The following is a 21046-nucleotide window of genomic DNA, read 5'->3' as shown; positions in this document are numbered from 1 at the left end:
TTCGAAAGTCCAAAATTCATGAGGGGTATTTTCATCATTTTGGTGACTTTGGCAAGTTTTTTACGAATTTTGGCGTGAGATTTCTTTAAGTCCCAACGTGATTATTTCTAAGTTTCAAAGTCGTATTTTTTTTAACATAGTGAGGTCTCTAAGTTATCAAACTATGTATCGAACCTAAGTATTTGTGCTTGCTGAATTGAGTGTAAGGTGTAGCGATCCTAAACGTGCGTAAATTTCTAGGTCAAGTCGTAGTGAGTGGGGAGATGAAAGGACTAGAAATGGAAAGATTGGGGATAGAACTCACAAGCTTCCGAGTTCTTTACACTCGTTATTAGGAATTCACAGCAACGGGGAGATCAATTGTTGAATTAGGTAGATGTAAAAAATGGGGTGTCTACACCTTACAAAGTAATTCATCTATCTTTTGTGGCTTACATGAATGAATTCTTTTTTTATTGATAAGCTAGGGTTAAAAGGACTGCACCCAGAAACACTACTAACGAGTATAGGTACATATTAAGTCTTCCTCAGCAATTCTCAAAAGTTCTAGGGGAATATTACATAAATTTTCAATAATGAAAAAATCATTTCAATAGGTACCCAATTTCACTAAATAATCTACTGTCCGATTTGTTTCTCTCCAAAAAAATTCAAATGAATAACTCACAAATTTTTGACTCTATTTTGCAATTTCTAGTAGCATTTCCTCATATTTCCATGACGAAACTATTTCATTCTTTATGCATTTGATAGAGTATAATGAATTAGAGGAAATTAGAGTATGATTCATTCCTTTCTCTCTTGCATATATCACATCGCTTCTAATATTGGTTGCAGCTCTATTTGGATTATGTCATCTACAAAAATATTGCTCCAGCCTGCAAAAAGTAATATACCATTGCTGTTTCTGCCAATAAACCTCAAAATCGAACCTTGCATTGATTGAGCTCCATCGGTATTAATCTTTACAAAGTTCTCCTCTGGTTTTGGCCAAGAAATGATTTTTAAAACTCAATTAACAATGGAGTAGCAGCAACTCCAATTGTTTAAAATCTGCCCATATACTTGTATAAATCTTCCTCATTCGATAAACCATCAAACCAATTTTGTATCACCTTTCCAACCTGTTTCAATACAGCTTCCTTAGGGGATTCAATTTCTACAAAAACTCTTTGATTTCTTTCCTACCAACAACAGTAAACCACTACACAAAAAGAAACATAAAGCATTCGCTATATCTATTTACACTGAATTGTGCACTCCTTATCACTTGAATTTCTTCCTCTATTGATTCCACTCCTACTCGCAACACTCCAAACTTCCTCAAACATTGAGTCCATATCCATCTAGTATATGGATATCGAAAGAACAAATAGTCATTTGTCTCTTGATGGCTATAACACAAAGAGCATCGAGACACCTATTTGAATCCCCTCTTATTTAGATTTTCCATTGTAGAAAGCTTCTTCTGAACTGCTAAATAAAAGAAAACCTTGGAATACAATTACTCCAAATAATTTTCTTCAAACCACTAACTCTTGCCTTTCATATAATCCCCCATGAGCCGATTTAGACAAAAATTGGCTATTTGATGTAAGTTTCCAAATTATTCCATCCCTCATCAGCATCTTAGGGATTGGGCTTTCTGAAATGATATCAATAATTGTTTGCATGCGATCATTATATGGTCTTGGGAACACCCATCTTCCGTCCACAGTAAAATTTCGAATAACTAAATTCAAGTGACGATCGAACTGATTTATAACTCGGTTGCCAAATCTTGAAATAATGCTCCCTTCTTGTAACCATGGATCTTTCTATATGTACGTGTCTTCCCCATCTCCAATTAAAAAATGAACGTGCTTTCTAACAAATCCTTTCTCATTTAAAATACCTTGCCATGCCCAAGAAGCATTACTTGAGGACTGGCATCCCCAAATATCTGTATCCCCCACATATCGCTTCCTCATCCATTCTGCCCATAAGGATTTATTTTCCACCAATCTCCAGAATAATTTAGCCATACCAATTTTGTTGATATCCCTAAGACGTCAAATGCCAAGTCCTCCTTCTTCAAATGAATTACAAATTCTACCCTAACTGATAGGACAAATAAAACATTAAAGAAAGGGACCACTCCAGAAAAAGTTTTTAAGAATATTCTCAATCTTTTTCAACACGCTCGCTGGGATATTGAAATAAGCAAACCAATAGACTTGAAAACTTGAAAAGACAGATTTAATTAATTCAATTCTTCTTGTATATGACAAAAGATTCAATTTCCACCTCTCAACCTTTTTGGATACTCTATCAATCAAAGGTTAACAAAGCGTATGAATTAGTCTTGAGAAGAATTAAAGTAGACCCAAATATTTGATAGGAAGGCTTCCTTTCAAGAATCCAAGATTACCAAGAATATCATTTTGATTTTTACAAGATTCACCAAAAAAAATCTAACTCTTTGCTTCATTAATTGATTTGAAGAAATAAACTAATTAAGGATACAAGAAAAAGCTTCCATAATTATCGTAAATAAATAAGGAGAAAAAAGGTCTCCTTGTCTTAGACCTCGTTCACTTATGAAAAACCCATGAGAAGTACCATTAATAAGAATTGAAAAGTTGGGTGTGGATACACATTCTATAACACGTTCTATCCAAATGGAAGGACATCCTAATTGAAAGAGGATTGATTTCAAAAAGCCCCACAATCGTAGGCTTTCCTAATATCAATTTTGGCACTAAGGGTTTCAGGAAGTTTACAATTGTGAAAATTGTGGACCATTTCCTAATAGATTTTTCTTCCCTTAACAAAAACAAATTGATTAGGAGAAATAATATCAAGAAGACAGATGGCTAACCTATTTGCAAGTAATTTGGAAATGATCTTGTAAATAAAGTTGCAAAGGACAATAGGTCTATATTTTTCAAGGCGATTGGTATTCTCTTCCTTTGGGATTAAACAAATTAATGTGGCATTAATTTCCTTTAGCATCCTCCCCTTTTTAAAAAAATCCAACACTGCCACACATACACCTTCCCCCACAATATCCCAGAAATTACTGAAAAATTCACCCCCAAATCCATCAGGTCCAGGAGATTTGTTCTTCGGGGAAGCAAATATAAAAGATTTTATCTCCACCTTTGTAATACGATTTGATAATATTTGCACTTGATCCTCAGAGAATTTTAAATAAAAAGGCACTTGTGTACTTACAATATTGTTCAGGTTGCGAAATAGTTCTGAAAAATATTGAGTAGCCCATGCTCAAACCTTCTCTTCATCTTTGAGTAATTCTCCTTGATCTGTGACAGCTGCATAATTCCATTCTTTGCATCCAAAGTTTGTCCAACTTTTAAAGAAGGTGGACTTGGAATTAGAAGGATCAAAGATTGGAATACTATTGGTCTAATGAAACTTCTTTAGAAAATAATCAATAATAATAGTCTTTGGAGTACTTGGATGAGAAGGGGATATGTCTCGCAGGGTAATATTTGGAGATGTAACCCTCCGAATGATTCTTCTTGGGCTTGGAAAGGTATTTTAAAAGTCCAAGAAATTATGAAAAATCATATTTGGTTCTTAATGGGAAATGGTTCGAAGGCATCTTTTTGGAATGATCCTTAGCTAGAAGGGGTTGCATTAGTCGATCAATTTGGAAGAAGGTCTGCTTTTCGAATGAATAGTAATTTGAATGCTTTGGTATCTGATTTTTGCAGGAAACGAATGTTGGAAAGGTCTGATGAAAGACTAACAGAAATCGTTGATTTAGTTGAAGCTCACCATCCTCCGTGGCCGAACGAGAATGATAGGATAATTTGGGAGGAAAATGCGAAGGGGGAATTCAGTTTGAAATCTGCATGGAATCCGATTAGAATCCATGATTCAGAGGTGATGCGGCACAAGGTTGTATGGAATAAGTGGAGAATACAATGACACTCTTGTACAGCATGGCTTGCGATGTAACGTAGTCAGTCGAAAATTTAAGAAAGAGAGGCTTACTACTGATCTCTAGATGTGTTATGTGTTGCATGGAAGCATTGAAGATGAAATTGGGGCCATTGAAATTAAACCGATATATCCAATTATCAACCTTATGTTCTGTTCTACATTGTCTCATATATGGCGAGAGAGAAACCGACATATATTTTTATGAAAAATGAGTTGAATGGGCAGTAGCTATGTCAATTAATTATGACAGATGTGAGAGGTAGAATTGAAGGTATTACGACTTCAAATACTGAAATGCTAAGGCTGATTAATTTATGGGGCTGTCATGGAATGCTGAAAGTGAAGGAAAGGCTAGTTATTCGATGGTTACCGCCTCCAATGGGTAGTATCAAATTGAATACAGATGGGTCAATGTCAGAAATAGGGGTGGTATCGACCTTATTGTAAGAAATCAAACGGATATTGTCACTATAGAATTGGAACCAATTCTCAAAGGTTTACAGTATCTTAGAATGTAGGGGCACGCGAATATTATTGTGTATTCAGATTTTTCATTGGCTGTCAATTGTACTAAGGAGGAATGTAATATGCCTTGGAAATAGATTAGCATATCTAGATATATTAGAAGAGAAATGCGGTTGTTCAATTCAGCTACAATAGAATTTATTTGGCAGGAGACAACACTACCAAGAAAATGCGTAATTAGAAACGGCATCTTAAAATTCAGCCGTTTTTTATTACAAACGGCTTTAACCCGTTTCTCTAAAGAAAACCGTACTCTATATTAGCAACATTGTGATAAATGTTTTACTCTCACAGGAATGAATAGAACAGTATGACAGAATGAACCTAAAGCTGGACAGAAATTTGCATCTTCGATTTCTCTAAATTTTCGATTGTAAATCTATTTCTCCCATTTTCGATTTCAAAGTTGTGTTTCTCAAATCCTTACGAAACTCGTTTTCGGTCCTCACAAAACCCTAACTATCTCTCATCTTCGATTTCAAACCTTGTTTGATCTATGTTTCTCAAACCCTAACGAAGCTCCCTCAAAATCCAATTTGAAATCAGGTATCTCGATTTCATTCCTCCTATCTTCAGGAAATTTACAGCATAATCACAATTGTTGGTTGGTTTGAAACCTGAAACCCTAATTTCACTTGCCGAGGATGTTTGTTCAAGAATTCTGAGTGATTCTCTGTCTCTTCGATTTATTCTAGTTCGACTGTGAGAAATGCGATTCGATTGTAGTGTAGTTCTACCCCTCTTCAACAGATCAGACTTTTGGAGTTGTTGGTTGGTTAACAAGTTTGCTTACTTTTGAAATTTGTTTATAGGTAATGTAACTTCAAATTCTCGATTTATTTTTTCTTTGAGCTAATTCAATCTGGAGCTATTTTCTTTTACAAATTTCAGTACGATTTGGGTTCTGAATGTCGTATTCAAGCAACAATCACTAATCTCGATATTTTTTTGGTGCTCTAGTTTAATTTATTGATTGCTAGATTTATTTATTTTTAGATTTTTACTTGAATTTGATGCTTTTAGGGGTTCTCTCAAGTCTCAACACCAAAATTTGACTACATTACTTCAGCTTTGGAGTACAAATATCAGGCTTGATGTTGTTGTGGTAAGAAATCTTATATCTTGAAATTGTAAACTTTTTGCGACTTGGTGAGGTAGTAAAGTCTTGTATGTTACCATAGACCTAGGCTCTAAGCCCTGCCTTTGCCTGCTTGTTTAGCTATAATGTTTTTTTCCAATTTCCATACTTTGTAACAAAGTGATTACTCTTGGATTTATTTATTTATTTTTTGTATCTTCTTGTTGGTTGCACGAAGTATCGGTCATAGATTACGAGGCTAATTAACATAGAGAGAGTCACGAATGCAGGGAGATTGGTACAGGTTTTACAATCTCCCTAAGCAATTTTGGATGCCCAAATGTCTGAGTAGTGTATCTAATGGAAGACCGATTACAAATCCCTCTAATTGGTTTGGAGAGCCCATAATTTTCTTCCAATAAAAAGATGTGGTTTGGCTAGCTAGTTGTGGTTCCAATTTGCTGTTATGCCAACTTTCGATCGATTTCAGTAAGGCAAGTACTGTCATGACCAACCAAGTATTGAAAGAGTCATGAAATCCATTGGAGGATGGAAGCTTTTTGGTTCATGTGGATCATTTACGATTAATTATGCTAGGATTTGTGGGTGTAAGTTATAATGGTTGAAAACGGCTCTACAACCATTTTTCATGGGACATAACTTTGATATCAATTGTTCTGTAACACAATGAAGAACAGTAGTGTCTTATTCCTCCTAGTGTCATACAAATTCCAATAGAAATCCTAACAATGCTTTAACTGTTTGTACGATACACCTCTGGAGAAATTGCATGTAAAAACCATATCCTTGTTGAACACCACACTAGAACAAATGAAAGAGAGAAAGTGAGAGAGAGAGAGAGAAGAACTCAATAAATATAATTTCCATTCAACAGAATATTGAGTCTATTCAAGTACCAAGGGGGTTCTTGGTATTTATAGAATTTCTATCCATGCATCTAAAACTCTCAAGAAAACCGACTTTGTAAGGTTGGTACTGAATACCATCATAAAAAGCCAACTCTAAGACTCAATTTTACCCAATTCAAAGAGTTGGTGTTGCCTCCTCAATAATCTACCCCAATGCCATGTCTCTATTCAGGACACCAAGTCATTTTTGAATTTTCAAAACTTTGAAAGTAATAACATTTATAGTAATTGATTTCTCCATTTGATCAACAATCATCCCACGACGCTTTTGTCAGATATGGGTTTTGCCTCGACAAGTCGTAGTACTTAAGAGCTCTGTCTTCTCATATATGCTCTCTCTTTGTGTATCTCGGTCAACAAATTTTCAGAATATGTGTTCCTTCAAAGGATGTTGGCCCCTTGATTTCTCAGTGACTCATCATATAAAATATTTAGTCTCTGGATTTGCAAGAAGGATTGTTATTTGGTGTCATTTGCATCTTCTTCTTTTCTTTTTTACAAGTTTGAAGTTACAGGAGTTGATGATGCTGGTTTTACAAATCCAAGGTCACACATTGTGTGCATCGCTACCCCAAAATCAGCTTGAAATTGGGATTAACATATGGAACTAAGACACTTACACATCAGTCTCTAACATAAGTATGAAGTGTTAGACACAATGACCCCCACAAACCTGATCTGACGGCATCTGTATAATTTGTTTCATATGTTGAGAGACATTGTTTATGAATACTTAACTTCAAGTTAACAATGCAATTTAGAAAGAATGTATTTGAATAAGCTGCTACACCAAAATCATATGAACAATGTAAGAATAATAGTTGAAAATATTATATGCAAATAAATTAAAGATTTCTTTGCTAAAATGAGTCGGCATGTGTCTGACATGTGGTAGCATACTGTTCAGATTTGCAAATTCTTAGAAAATGCCTTTGCCATCAACACGACTCTTAGGAGGAGAAACACAGATTTCCTCAAGATCAGTTCCAATCTTCTAGGGATAATACACTTTTTCCTAGGGATACATTTTTCTTGGGAATCCTTACCATCTCAACAGTCATGTTGATGGAGGGCCTCAATCCGTATCTTTTCTTGTATTCTTCTCGCTCTTTTAGAATCTTCAACTTGCACGTTCCTACTAATTGGGTTATTTGTCTGTGGCTTCCCTCCTACATTTTCAGATTTCCATCCATTTCTATCTCTATCTTTCTCATATATTCAACATCATCATCTCTAGCTTCTTAACATTAGCTTATTAAGTGTCTAGAATTTGGTTGGTAACCTTTTTTGTGATAATATTCAGCAGATTATATTGGTGAGCGCAAATGGTGGTCTCAATCAACAAAGAGTTTATATTGCTTTGCTTCCTCTTTTTTCTCAAAACTTGTAGGTAATGTGGGACTATGATACCCGTGGATGGTAAAAAGACCCAAACATTAAGAGTATCACTCTTGAAATAGTGGGTGCATGAAATAGTTTTGTTGCATATTCCTGTGAGTCCCAAATATTTCTAGTGCTCAAAATGTAGTTTCATGATCTCATTACATTACTTTTTTCCTATGATTACAGGGGAAACATAGCTTCACTTGTCTCAGTTTTCCTGTCTGTATTTCTGCTGTCAATCTGTACAAATAATGAGAGCTTGTATGCTTGAGGAAATTAAATATGGTTTTCTTTTTAATTCTTTGTTTTAAAGCATTTGCTGATGAAATTGAATATTTTTTTCTTTTTAATTCTGTATCAACATATTTCACTGGTCTGCTGTTCTTCTTTCATTTTCTCAATCTTGCTCATAATCTTTTGCTGCTGAAGTCTTTGATGAGGCAATTTGTTATCATATTGCAGATGGACAGGAAAGGTTCAGAACACTAACAAGCTTTTATTATAGAGGCGCACAAGGGATCATTCTTGGTATGCTGCTTCAAATATAGAATGCTGTCCATTCATTTGCAGTCATGTATAGGAAGATTGTATTATATTTATATATATTTTTTGTTTGCTTAGTGTATTGTTTTTATTTGGTTTTATCATCATGCATTTAATCTTCTATCAACACTTGTCAGTAACAAATCAAGCACTGATTCTTTTATTCGCTTGGGACTAAAGACACCACAGATTTACTAATGTAAAAGTTGTGTACTCGTATACATTGGGACATCTTACATTGAGCAAGTTCATTCATCAACACATATTGAAGTTCTTTGTGAACAATTAGATTGTTTGAGTTGTTTAAGATATTGACTTTGATGAATTGCTACTCATTGGTGATGATACGGTGAATCTCATGCACTGTATTAATTTGCTTTCTTTTTTGGAGCAGTGCGGTTACTACATTGCTGTCCTTAGTATTGTTATTTTATTAATTTGCTTGCTTTCTCTAATTTTAGGTCCGGCATAACAAAGCGATCTCAAGGGACATTTCGGCTCAACTCTTGGAATTTTCTAGGGTAAGATATGAACCATATGCATGCATTTGCGATGTTCTTGCACACTCAAGATACCCACTTCATATTCTGTTTATGATTCCTTGCATCTATGACTCATGAGCTTTCTTGCATATATTTACATATACACATTACAGGTCCATAGGTCCCTTGACTTGAGTGAATTTTGAGAAATAGATGCTCCTAGATGAGAAAAACAGTTGCCAACATTAACATTTCTATCATGACAATTTAATTTGCTAGGAATTATTTCACTCTTTTTTTTTCTGCATTAATTTATGCTCTTTCTCTGTCAACCTTTGCAGTGCAATTTCTTCTTTTTTTTACTTTAATATATCTTCTATCTCTCTCTCTCTCTCTCTCTCACACACACACACACACACACACACACACATTTGATAGATTCTGTTGATTGATGGCGAATAGTTTTTTTCTGACAAAGCAGAGGATTTTATTCAAATAGAAAATTTTAAAAACTCATTTCCTTTGAGCAAAGGATGTCTATTTACACCAAGTCTCCTCAATCAGGCAAACAGCTTGAATAAGCTGTTAGGTCTGAAAGGCATACTCAATCTAGTCACCTGGAAGCTAGATGAAGAAAAACCATTAGGTGCAGATGGCGTTCTGATTAGACACATTCACAGATGCAGCAATACTGAGGTTTATGGTGGAGGTTTGCAGGGCTCCAATGCTGGCAGCATTTAGTGTTTTTAGTATGCCACGAGGGTGAGGCGAGGGGGAGTCAGAAAATCATTACTCTAATAACTATAAATGTTTTGATTCATAGTATATTTTCTTTTCTATTAATTATTTTCTTCTCTATTAATTTTTTGGTTCTACAACGGTTAAAATACATTACACATGATATAATCATCTCATCTATTTAATAAATCTTCTTTATCTCTGTAATTTCAATCGTATTTTCTCATATCAAAGGTAGGATACCCATTTGGAGGAGACACCACATTAGTGACAAAGGGAGTGCTGTCTTGGATAGAAGTCTGATTGGTTACCACAAACTTTTTTTGGCCAAGCACCATGACCTTTAAATTTATTTATTTATATATATTTTTTCCTTTTATTAATGAATTGCATCTCTCCATCTATTTTTGGTGCTGGTGGGCTTAAGTGGAGGTGCGCTTTTGAGAGTTCTATTTTTTTCATATCAGGTTACATCATATGCTCCTGGTGCATCAGACTTGCTGGGCATTCAGATTGATGCAGTAATAAATCCTGGTTAGTGGATGTTTTCAACTTTATTTTTCATATATTTGAAATAATCTAGTGCCATTGCACCATGACCTTTAAATTTATTTATTTATATATATATTTTTCACATATTTGTAGGAAATAGTGGGGGTCCTGCATTCAATGACCAGGGGGAGGGCATTGGGGTGGCATTTCAGGTAGGCTTTCTGGTGCATTCCAAAGTCATTGAACGAATAATCATTTGGAAAAAAATGTTAATTTATTGAGAAAATATGTGGATGCTTTCTTTCATGTAATCATTTGTAGGCTTTCTGCATCTCTTTTTATTCACTTGGGTGGGTGACTCATGACTGGGTGTGGGTTGGCTTTTGTATTTTTTGTTGCTTTAGAAAGAAAGGAAGTTGGGAATAAAGCGATAGATAGTTAATGCAAAATTAGGAAGCACCACTCTCTTCCTCTTGTATTTGGTTTTGATGTTTCCAACATCTAAAATAAAATTTGAGTTGTTTTGTGGATTGTTGTTCTCAAATGCTTCTTATAACTTAAGAATGTTATTGGATCTTTCATTATGATCACTAATGGTCTGAATTAAAACATTTTCAAATCAAATTTTCAGGAAAGAATGGTGGAGTCATCTCAAGGAATCCAATATATTGTTCCATGTCTAGGAGATTCAAATATATCGAAGTTTACCATTGAGCTTCTATTTGAGCTCTTGCACGGCGGTTGTGGTTGGAACATATCTGCATCCAAGAAACTCTCAGAACAAAGTAAGGCAATTAATTCCCTTGTTAGGATTCTGAATACGGATTCAAAAAGGAAAGCAAAATCAATTTTGCTGAAGCTCTGTGATGATAATGAAGACAACATTATTCATTCTGCTAAAGCCAACTGGTTTAAACCACTTGTTAATCGGCTTGATCAAGGTTAGAAGCTCCTTTCCCATGAAATTTGGAGTTAAAATGTGTCAATTTCATATTTGTTAATCATGAACCGAAAATTCAGATTCAAGTTTCTATTGAATTAAAAAGAATTCATTACTTGCAGAGTAGTTTAGTCATGTAAAGATTTTTCAATAGTGGCATAAAGTATAACACAACGGGTGCCCCGTGCTCTCATAAATGTTGTAATCTGTTATTTTTCTCTATGACAGTCCATTGTTCTTCTTGATGCCTTCAATAAAGATAGAGCTTCCTTATCCCAACCACTTTTAAATTCTCCACCATTGGCTGGATTTCCTGTTCTTGCTCCAGATCCTCGCACCCAGGAACTGATTAATGAGAAGCTGAAGAAAGCGAAAGATCTTGGTAAGTCCATTATTTGATAAGCTTATGAGATTGTAATGTGTCTTGTATTCATTTGAACTTCTTGAATTATTATCATGGTTCTAAATATCAGAATGTACGGTCGATACATATTGGTATCAGCCAAGACTAATACAAAACATAAACCGGGAAACATTCAATGTTTCGGGTATGTATCACATTATTTCGGAATGTATTGGCAGATGTGGTATTGGTTTTTTCCTTGACTTGAACATTCTTCTGACACAACATTTTAAACCATGGGTGTTATACAAGTTGATAGAAGTAGGTAGAATCTTGGAAGACATGCTTCAGGTATACAAGCTGTACTATGATTAGTCTATTTATTTGTTAAGGGGACTACTCTAATCATTGTTCTTCTGTGGGATTTGGGCTTTCAGATCTCAGACACTCTTTTGAAGTTGCAATGTGGTGACACGAAGGGCTGCTTGATTGGCAATTGCGAGCATTGTGGAGATCTTAAAGAAGATAGGGAGGGATGGGAGTGATGGCATTGCTTCCTTGTAGGCACATGTGCTTGTGTAACGATTGTGAAAGGGTTTATCGATGCATTGTAATTTTGGATTTGTAAATCATGACTCATTGTAACTCTTTTAGTGTATAAATTAATGTGATAGAAAACCTCGATTTTCTCTATTTGGGTCTATTTTGATCACGGGTAATAGTTGTGTAGAAAAAAAAACTCAAATTTTTTTTTTACAGTTTAGATTTCAATTTATGAACATTTTAGACATCGGTTTGTAACCGATGTCTAAAGTCTAAGACTTAGAACATCAGTTTTATAGACATCGGATTTAAAATCGATGTCTACGATAGTTTTTGTATTAGTGTGTATAAATGCAGATTTGGAACGGATTTAAGCCGTTCCAAAATATGATTTTTGCAACGGGTATTAGCCGTTCCAAATCCTGAGATCTAGAACGCCTTGCAGCCGTTTCAATTCATTAACGACGCCTTGATTAAAGACGATCTGTAAACCGTTTCATATTGGCTTAGGAACGGTTATAAAACGTTCCTAATTTCCATATTTGTCTTATTGCAAATACAGCAACTGATTGGTTAACTAAAATAGGAGTTTTGTATGAGAACCTCTACATTTTAGATGTTTTAAATGTTCCTATGGAACTTTAATATATCCTCCTCGATAATATCAATGTTAGTTATTTTCAACATTAGTAGTTTTAATAAATTAGGGTGGGGCCCTTTATAGCCTCAGCTTCCCGATAAAAAAAAAAAAAGTTTAAAAAGATCGAGTATGTCTATCTCCTTGTCGAAGCCATTGTATCCTTGAATTTTGCCTGTACATACTTTCTTCAATGTTTAGCTCAGAATTATACACCCTCAAAGCCTCCACTTCCTAACCTCTAAGATTATTATTCATCGGTTCCCTCTAAATTTGGTTTTGGGTTCTAAAAAAATTATCTTTAGCTTCATCTTTTCACCTGTGAATTGACCCAGAATAATTCCTATTCCATTCTCTTATCAAAATTTTCACTGCCCAAATTTTTTTTGTGAGTCTAAACATAGGAGTACCCATGATTTCCTTGTTCTAAGCATTGAAAACCACTTCTTTCAAGTTAAGCTTACTTATCCACATAGAAAAAATAATTTTAACTTTCGAGCCACCAGTAGAATTCCATGGAAAATCCCATTTTATTGGGGCATGATCAGACACTCCATAAGATAAGTAACTAAAACTCATCTAAGGAAATTTAACCACCCACGCCATATTAATTAAAATCTACATATAAGTTGTCTGCGTCCTATAGAGTTATTGCTCCAAGAGAACTAGTCAAAGCTTGTTCTCAAATGTTGTGCACCTATCGAATTAATGAATTCATTAAAGTCACGCATAGAACGTCTAGAAGCAGGTCGACCTCCAACCTTTTGTTTTCGGAATCCAACCGTATTGAAATCGCCCAACACGATCCATGGTTCTGGCATGGCTAAACTTGTAAGTTCTAACCATAGAGATTTTCAAGATACACAAACGACATAAAGCTAATGAATCCATCCCGAATTCAAGTAACTTTACAATGGATCACTTGACTAGATTCAAAAATCTTGTACACAAAAAAACACATTGGATTCCATCCCACCCATATCCGATCATACAAATGAGATTCATAATTATCAACGAACCTCCAATTTTTACAAAGTATTTTTTGGAACTTCGCTGCTTCTTTTGTCTGTACTTTCGTCTCACAAAACCCCATCAAGTCAGCCTTCTCCTCTTTAATAAAATCACAGATCACTTGTCTCTTTTGTGCACAGTTCATACCTCAAACATTCCAATTATCACTGGCATTAAAACAAATTGATTTGATTTCCCGCACTAGGAATAGCTTTCGATCTCGTGGTTCTATTTGCTATCTCCCCCACATTCTTCTTCTTTGTGTTTCTCATACTCTGTTTTTTAACGATTTTTGCGTTAACAACCCTAGCAACCTCATCCTCTTCCAGCAAAATATTTGACTCTCTCAAAAAAGACTCCGTATCTCCATTCACCTCTGACCCACACGTTGTTTTTAAATTTGAATCACCTTGAATTTCAGAAGTTGTTGCAACCATGTCATTCCCATCCTCTCCAATTCGATCCATCCTACCTGCACCTGTGCCAATAGGGGCTAATGATTTACAACACATTCTGTTTTCCTAATAATGGGAAAACATGATGAGTTAGTCAATATTTCCTAGTTCCGACTCTTATCCATGTTTGCATTCCTACTCATGGGATTTGTATGGAAAATATTTTGAATGATATTAGCAATATAGAGATGATCATTATCGTTAAAAAAAAATTACATTTTAACTATTATATATACGTATATAATTTGACTAATAATTTTAATAGATAGTTCAGATTTTTCAAATGTAGGTCAATTTTTATTAAAATTAAGTACATCTAGATAGAATGAAAGTTTGTTGGGATGGTGTTCAAGGTATGGACAATTCATATGGTTGGATGTCTATTGTGAAGGTAATAATTTATACTTAACTTGGACCGAGTATGTGATGCATTGATATATTAGCTAATTAGATCATCCTCGAAATTCGTGAACGTATGCAATTCTATCCCCCATTCGGAAAACTATCTTGTCTTGAATCCAAAGGAAAATCAATTAATCCCTAGAAAAGAGACTATCCAATTTAATGGTAAGTCATTTCTCACCAAGATAGTGTAATTTTCAATAAGGGAAAGATCAAATATGATTCGACATCGTTTTAATTTAGTATATCAGTTATGGCTTAATTATTTTATTTAATCTAGAATTTTTTCTTACCAGTAAAACTATTATAAATAAGGGAAGGTCTTGGAAGAAGTGGAGAGAAAAAGAGGGAAGAGGTAATTTGTAAGAATAAAATAAAATACTATATGGTAAATTAATTCCAAGAGCTCAAAAGTTTAATAAAAGTATGCATTTTCTGGCTGTGATGTTGGGAACCTCAACATCTCGTAATACGTCAACAAGACAACCCTCATCTCATATGTCCACCATCTGCATATAATGGCATTATATGGAGAGCTCCCTTCAGTGACCATAAACCTGGTCATTAAAATCACAGGTATTGTCTGCACAGGCAAGTCAATTTCCCCCCAAGGTTGGTTAACTCTTCTATTGAACCCAATCACGGGGGCTCTTGCCTGAGTTAGTGCATTTCTGTTCAGCCCCATTTTTTGGAAGTCTGGGGCATACTGGATGTCAACTGAGCTGACGCTATCAATCATCATTCTTTTAAGAGTAAAAGTGCCAACCTGAAGGGTTACCACCAGAGTGTCATAGTATGGCCTAACCACGCCTACCAAGTTTTTCAGTGAAGGCTACTATCTACTGACCATATATGTCATTCTGCTTTTTAAGTCCACTCCTAGTTTTGTAGATGTGCGCTAAATGTTCTACCCACCATCTCTTTACTTTCCCGTCATTTTATTTTCCCCTTACCTCTTGGGCTCTTGTTTTAAGACAGTATGAAGCATCGTTACCCTTCTATCCTGATCATCTGGAGGAGGCTGCTCTCACCTTAGATTCCCTTCCCAAGACAATCTGGCCTTCCTTTCCTCAGTGATCTCCCAGCTAACCCTGCTCTGCCCATCTCTACAGTAGGTTTCTCAAAGTTTGACACTTGTTGGTAGTGTGAGCTCACATTTTTTGAAAGGCGTAGTACTTCTCATCCTGTTTTATTTGATTTGGAGGAAGTGGTGCTGGCTAATCGAAATAGGGCTCATTTACGATGAGGGACAAGATGTCACTGGGAGTATAGGGAAGTACATTCCTTCTTTCTTCTACCCTTTCCCTACTCAGGCTACCTTTTCCTTTTCATTGGCAATGACTATTACGGTTTCTTGGGATTGGTCACCGTGTATACTAGTTTACTTTTTCCAAGCGAATTTCGAAGGTGAACCTCGGATTGGATATATATATTTTTTGTATTTTGAACAATTTACTCATCTTTTCTAGCCTCATCTTTGCAAGAGATCTGTATAGCCCTAAGCCAGATGAAAAGAAGTTCCTGAATGCCACCATTGCAAACTTGTCGTCACAGCTCTACAAGGTCATGGCCTCTTCTTTGAATCTCCTTGTGAAGTCTTTGATGCTTTCTCTTTGTTGCATCCTCCTACTGAGCAGAACATCTACATCTCAGCCAATTTTCCTATTACCAATGTAACGTGTCACAAAAGTAGTGTAGAGCTTCACAAAAGAAGTTATCATCCCAGTTGACAACTTGTTGAATCAGGTCACGACTTTTTCCCAACAAGCTAGAAGGAAATAAGCTGTACATCAAGCCTTCATTCCCTTCCCACAGAGTGATAATCTGTCAAAAGTGGAACAAGTTTTTGATTGGATCCTTTGTTCCTAAATAGAGTGTCAAACACGTGGTACAAACTTTTTTGGGATCTCAAACAAGATCTCAACTGTAAAGGTTAATTTTTAAATACCCCTTATTGTTTGGGTAGTTACCAACCAATATCTGTGATTTCTACTTTCTCATTCTCCTTCCAGATCATATCTTTGACCTTCTCTCAGGTCAAACCCATCATGGGCTCTACTCGAGTTGTTGTCGCGGTCATGGCATCAGTATATTCCGTATCTACATTTGAAACGCGATCATCTCTGATAGGAAGTGGGAGATCTTGCCTTTCTTCTTGTTCGTTCTCCCTGCACAGCTTCAATTGTCAGTTTTGCGAAAAAAATGGGGTATATCCTTGGCTTCAAGATGTTCTTGTTGTGAAGGTGAGGAAGAATCTGTTGATCACCTCTTTTATCAATGTACTTTAACGTTGGAGGTGTGGAATTTTTTTAGCTTCCATCTGTTAGATGAGCGAATAAGATTTATGTCTCTTGGTTTATTACTTAAATGGGGCCAATTGAAAATTCTCAATTCGGTACTGTCAGTGGAATGGTTCCATGGGTAATCTATTGGAATATTTGGATAGCTAGAAACAGTTGTATTTTTGATGGATTGAAGCCTTCAGCTCAAGGTATCATTTACAAATGTCTGAATGGATAAAAGAACTCGAGGAACATCAATCTTTTAAATATCATCCTCAGATGATGCTGTCCGGAAGTTATTGGAAATTGGATTACATAGAAGACAGATTCCACGCCGTTGTATAGTTAGAATCTGATGGGAAAGACCGCCTCCAGGTTGGTTCAAGCTAAATACTGATGGATCAGCTATTTGCAATCCAAGTTTAGCAGGTGGAGGTGCTATTCTTCGAGACGAGCATAGAGATCTTCTGGAAGCAGGTCATTGGAATTTCCGTGTGACGACTAATAATATGGCAGAAATCCGTGCTGTGGTAGCTGCATTGGAGAGCTTTGATCTAATTGGGAAGAAATCATCATTGAAATGGATTAAGCAATTATAGCGAAAGGCCTCGTAAACCAATCAGTTTCTTGGAGACTAGATGAATGGGTGCATAAGGCAAGGACTGTGATCTCGAAGATAGAAGTCCGTGTAATTCATGTCTGGAGTAACCCACAAACATCAGTCGCTAATATTCAAGCGAGTTATAGACTTGCCTTTAAATGCTAGAAATGCTTATTATGGAGATAAGCTTGATCTTCCACAATTCAGATCTGTCATTCGTTAGGGCCCTCCCTATGTATATTTTTTTTACAAATCTAATATAATTCATCTTGCTTGCTTAGCAAAAAAAAAAAAAGGGAAGGAGATCCAAATAGACATAATTAAACATCATAGCATAAAGACAAAATACATTCTTTATATATAAGGACATCATTGAAATAGAAAATATCAAAAAAGCACTTGCATCCTAGTATACTGTACTATTATAAAATGAAGCAACCATCCTAATGATTATAACAATTTAAATTTTCGCCCAATAATATATTTTTCTCGCAAATATAACAACACTTCAAAAGTCAATGATATAAGTCCACATAAAATTTTCCAAGGAAAGAAAAAAGTTTGTAAGGAATTCAAACAAATGAGAAGTTCAACTATAAGAGATTTTTCGAATCTCTCATTCCTTGAGAATTGTATTACTGATGATGCCCTTGTCCTTGATATCTATGTTGATTATTTCTATCTCCAGTCATCTTCTCCATTGATCTCACCTGAAAAGGACATCAGTGTGTTGTTAGCCAAAAGGCCTTCGACGATTAAGTTAATACTTCAAAAAATACAGAGCAAAGTGAAGAAATTTAGAGGCAGAGTAGGAGAAGTCTCCATATTTATAGATTTGTCTCATTAACTTACAATATGCAACTACTTCCCATGATATAAATCATTAATGACACATGATGTCTTTATAAAATTAAAGTCCCATTTTCTTGTCTAATAATGGCTTTAAAGCACCACTATTTAGGCTCATAATGACCTTAAAATTTCACTCTACTGATTTTGTAACTGAAAAGAGAAGTAGCATTTACTCTATAGTCGATTGAACTAGGTGACGAGTCAGTTCCTTAAGTCAACTCAATCGCGTTATGCAGATGAGGTTCATTCTGCCAATATTGAGAGAAAGGTTTTGACTTTTATTTGATGCTATCGTGTAGATGTGGGCCTATCATTTGATTGATCCAAATAATTCCATTTGTGGGATACCTCATGGCTGGGTCCTAACCACCAACATTCATATCAATTGACTATCTTAAACCTCCATTAAAAAATCAGGAAAAAAATAAAAATCTGCATATAACTAAATGACATGTCCTTGTGGCATGACAAATGAGGCAAACAGAAAGAGACGGTAAAACTCTAAGGAATTAGGATGGAAAATGTATGTGACATTTCAAATATTTTCAACAAATAGGGGGCCAATCAACTGAATGGACCTTACTTCATATATCACCATGTGTGTGTTATACTATTAGTGACAGTTTTTTGTCAAACATCCCAAGAGAACCAAAAAAAAAAAAAAAAAACAAAAAGAAAATGAACCAAAAGGAAGAAAGAACAAAAAAGAAAACTTGTTTGTTTTTTGGTTATAGCATATTTCCCCATAATAATAGAGCACCGCCTATGGAAAAATAAATGCTTCTCAGACACATTAAATTTTCTTACCAAAATAACAGTCAATGAAAAAAAATATTTCTTAAAGTTGAGTCTGTTGGACACACCAACAACCCAAAGATCAAAGCTGGAAGGGTAAAATCAGTTTTTAAAAGTTGGATCGTCAGTCCAACCGGGTTCAACTGGAAATTTTAGAAATATCGGTCCGGTTTGTAAAGAACCACTACATAATTTATTATTGTCTGTTTTTTAGGTTCAACGATTAGTCCATTCAAACCGTTGGTTGCGAACCGGTTCCAAACAAAGTCTTAAATCTTACATCATGGCATCCGTTGTAAAAGATAGTGAAAGCTCAACCAATCCAAGCCTATTTTAGCATCATAAGGAATCTACTCTTTCTTAAATTAAAATTCTAACAAAAAATAAAATCCCTTACAATAAAAAATAAAAAAAATTAACAAAAATAATTTAGGAGCAAACAAAATCTGAAAATAATATATTTCTTAGGGTTATATTACAAAGAAAGAAGCCTTAGTATTTTTTATTATTTAAAAAATATAATAAAAAATCAATCAACCCTAGTTTAGTGTCAAATGAAATCTATTATTTCTTAAAATTGAAGGATTCAAGAGGTTTTTTCCCCTCATATTTTGATATCCAAAAAAAGGAATGTTTGAAAAACCTCTAAGAAGAAAAAAAAGGGCATGATAAAACTATGGTACAATATGATGAATTTGAACCATTTTGAAGTACTAGATATTATTAAATATGATTTATTGTGTTGATTTCTTATTTTAGAATTATTTATGAATGTTGATGAATCAAAATATAAACTTGAATGACATTTTCTTTACCTTTTTTATGTGCAATATTTGAAATAATGTTAAAATTTTTAATTTTAGATATTTGTTACTTTTTAATTCAATTATCATTAAGGTAAATAAAATTGAAAATTAAGATCTTATGTTATGTAAAAAAACTTACTTTCCTAAATCATCTACTTTTATTTATTAATTTTTTTGCCCTCTTTTTGTGTACATATTCAATTTTTATGGATATATATAATTATTATTTAATAAATAGAAATTGGTTCGATCGAATTGAACCTCGGTCCAACCAATTAAGAAAAGTTTCGGTTTGATCATCGGTCCGGTTTTTAAAACATTGTGTTGGATACAAAAACGAAAACAGAAGTAAAATAGTCACTTGAACATTGATTCATCAAGCATACCCTGAATCTTGGAATATGGTTTTTGAGGATGATGATGAAACATTTGGATCAAACATATAATATAGAAAGAATGAGCGAAATCTTGTCAAGATAGAACAAGTAGTTTGCACGTGGATTATAATTTTCTACCTTGTCAATCAAGAATCAGTCTATATATCATTAATATAGTTCTAAAGAAGTTTAGTTCTTCAAAACACATGGTTATGCAAAGATAACATAACACAGAATTTTATCCTATTTGCATTTCTTTCGAACAATATTACAAGCCTGAACTTTATATTACTTAAATAGTTATATACAAGCTATGTTCTTGAAAAGATAAGAAGACACAAATACAAAGTTTTCTTATCATACCTACAATCTTTTTATCGCTATACATTCTTAAAATTGCTTTAAAATGCTTACTTAAAAGCACTTTTCTAAAAACATGACAAAGAACATAAAGATGGATAATAAAATGCATAAAAGACAAAATAAAATATAAAAGAGAGAGTTAAATAATTATGCACAGTACCTCTTCCTTCTATTTCCAATTTCCACTTTTCCTATCATTCATTGTCATACCACCAATGGAAATTCAACCCTGAGAGAGACAAGGATCCACATTTGAGTTACTGATGAATGACACGAGGATAAATACGTGGAGAAGGATGGTGAAATCGTAACCTTAGCCACCTGGACTTACTCAAATAAACAGATACAAGATGCACTAAAAGAATCAAAGAAACAAATAGATTCATAAATGTGTCATTATTTAATAATAAATACTCCATTAATAATGAAAAATATATCAAGATAGCGAAAATAAATCCCGGAACAATATTTCAAAGTTTTTAAATGCTTGTGATGCGCACAGCCTAAAGTGAAGCACA

General features: G+C 34.6%; 1 long non-coding RNA gene across 4 annotated transcripts; it reads left to right on the top strand.

Annotated features, from left to right (window-relative positions):
• The first annotated feature begins 4634 nt into the window (after positions 1 to 4634).
• Positions 4635 to 12095, top strand: LOC147386779 (uncharacterized). Of its 4 annotated transcripts, none has more exons than XR_015172223.1 (10): positions 4635 to 5288; positions 5500 to 5581; positions 7790 to 7873; positions 8329 to 8394; positions 8871 to 8930; positions 10097 to 10163; positions 10275 to 10333; positions 10753 to 11062; positions 11290 to 11443; positions 11842 to 12095. It is a non-coding gene; the product is annotated as an uncharacterized LOC147386779 (long non-coding RNA). The 4 variants fall into 4 exon arrangements; XR_015172224.1 differs by having other exon boundaries at positions 7787 to 7873; XR_015172221.1 differs by lacking the exon at positions 7790 to 7873 and having other exon boundaries at positions 4670 to 5288.
• Positions 12096 to 21046: the final 8951 nt, after the last annotated feature.

Source organism: Akebia trifoliata, chromosome 14, assembly GCF_017979445.1.
Source record: "Akebia trifoliata isolate Shusen 1 chromosome 14, ASM1797944v1, whole genome shotgun sequence".
Classification (NCBI taxonomy): Eukaryota; Viridiplantae; Streptophyta; class Magnoliopsida; order Ranunculales; family Lardizabalaceae; genus Akebia; species Akebia trifoliata.
This window is presented reverse-complemented; position numbering and strand designations above follow the sequence as displayed.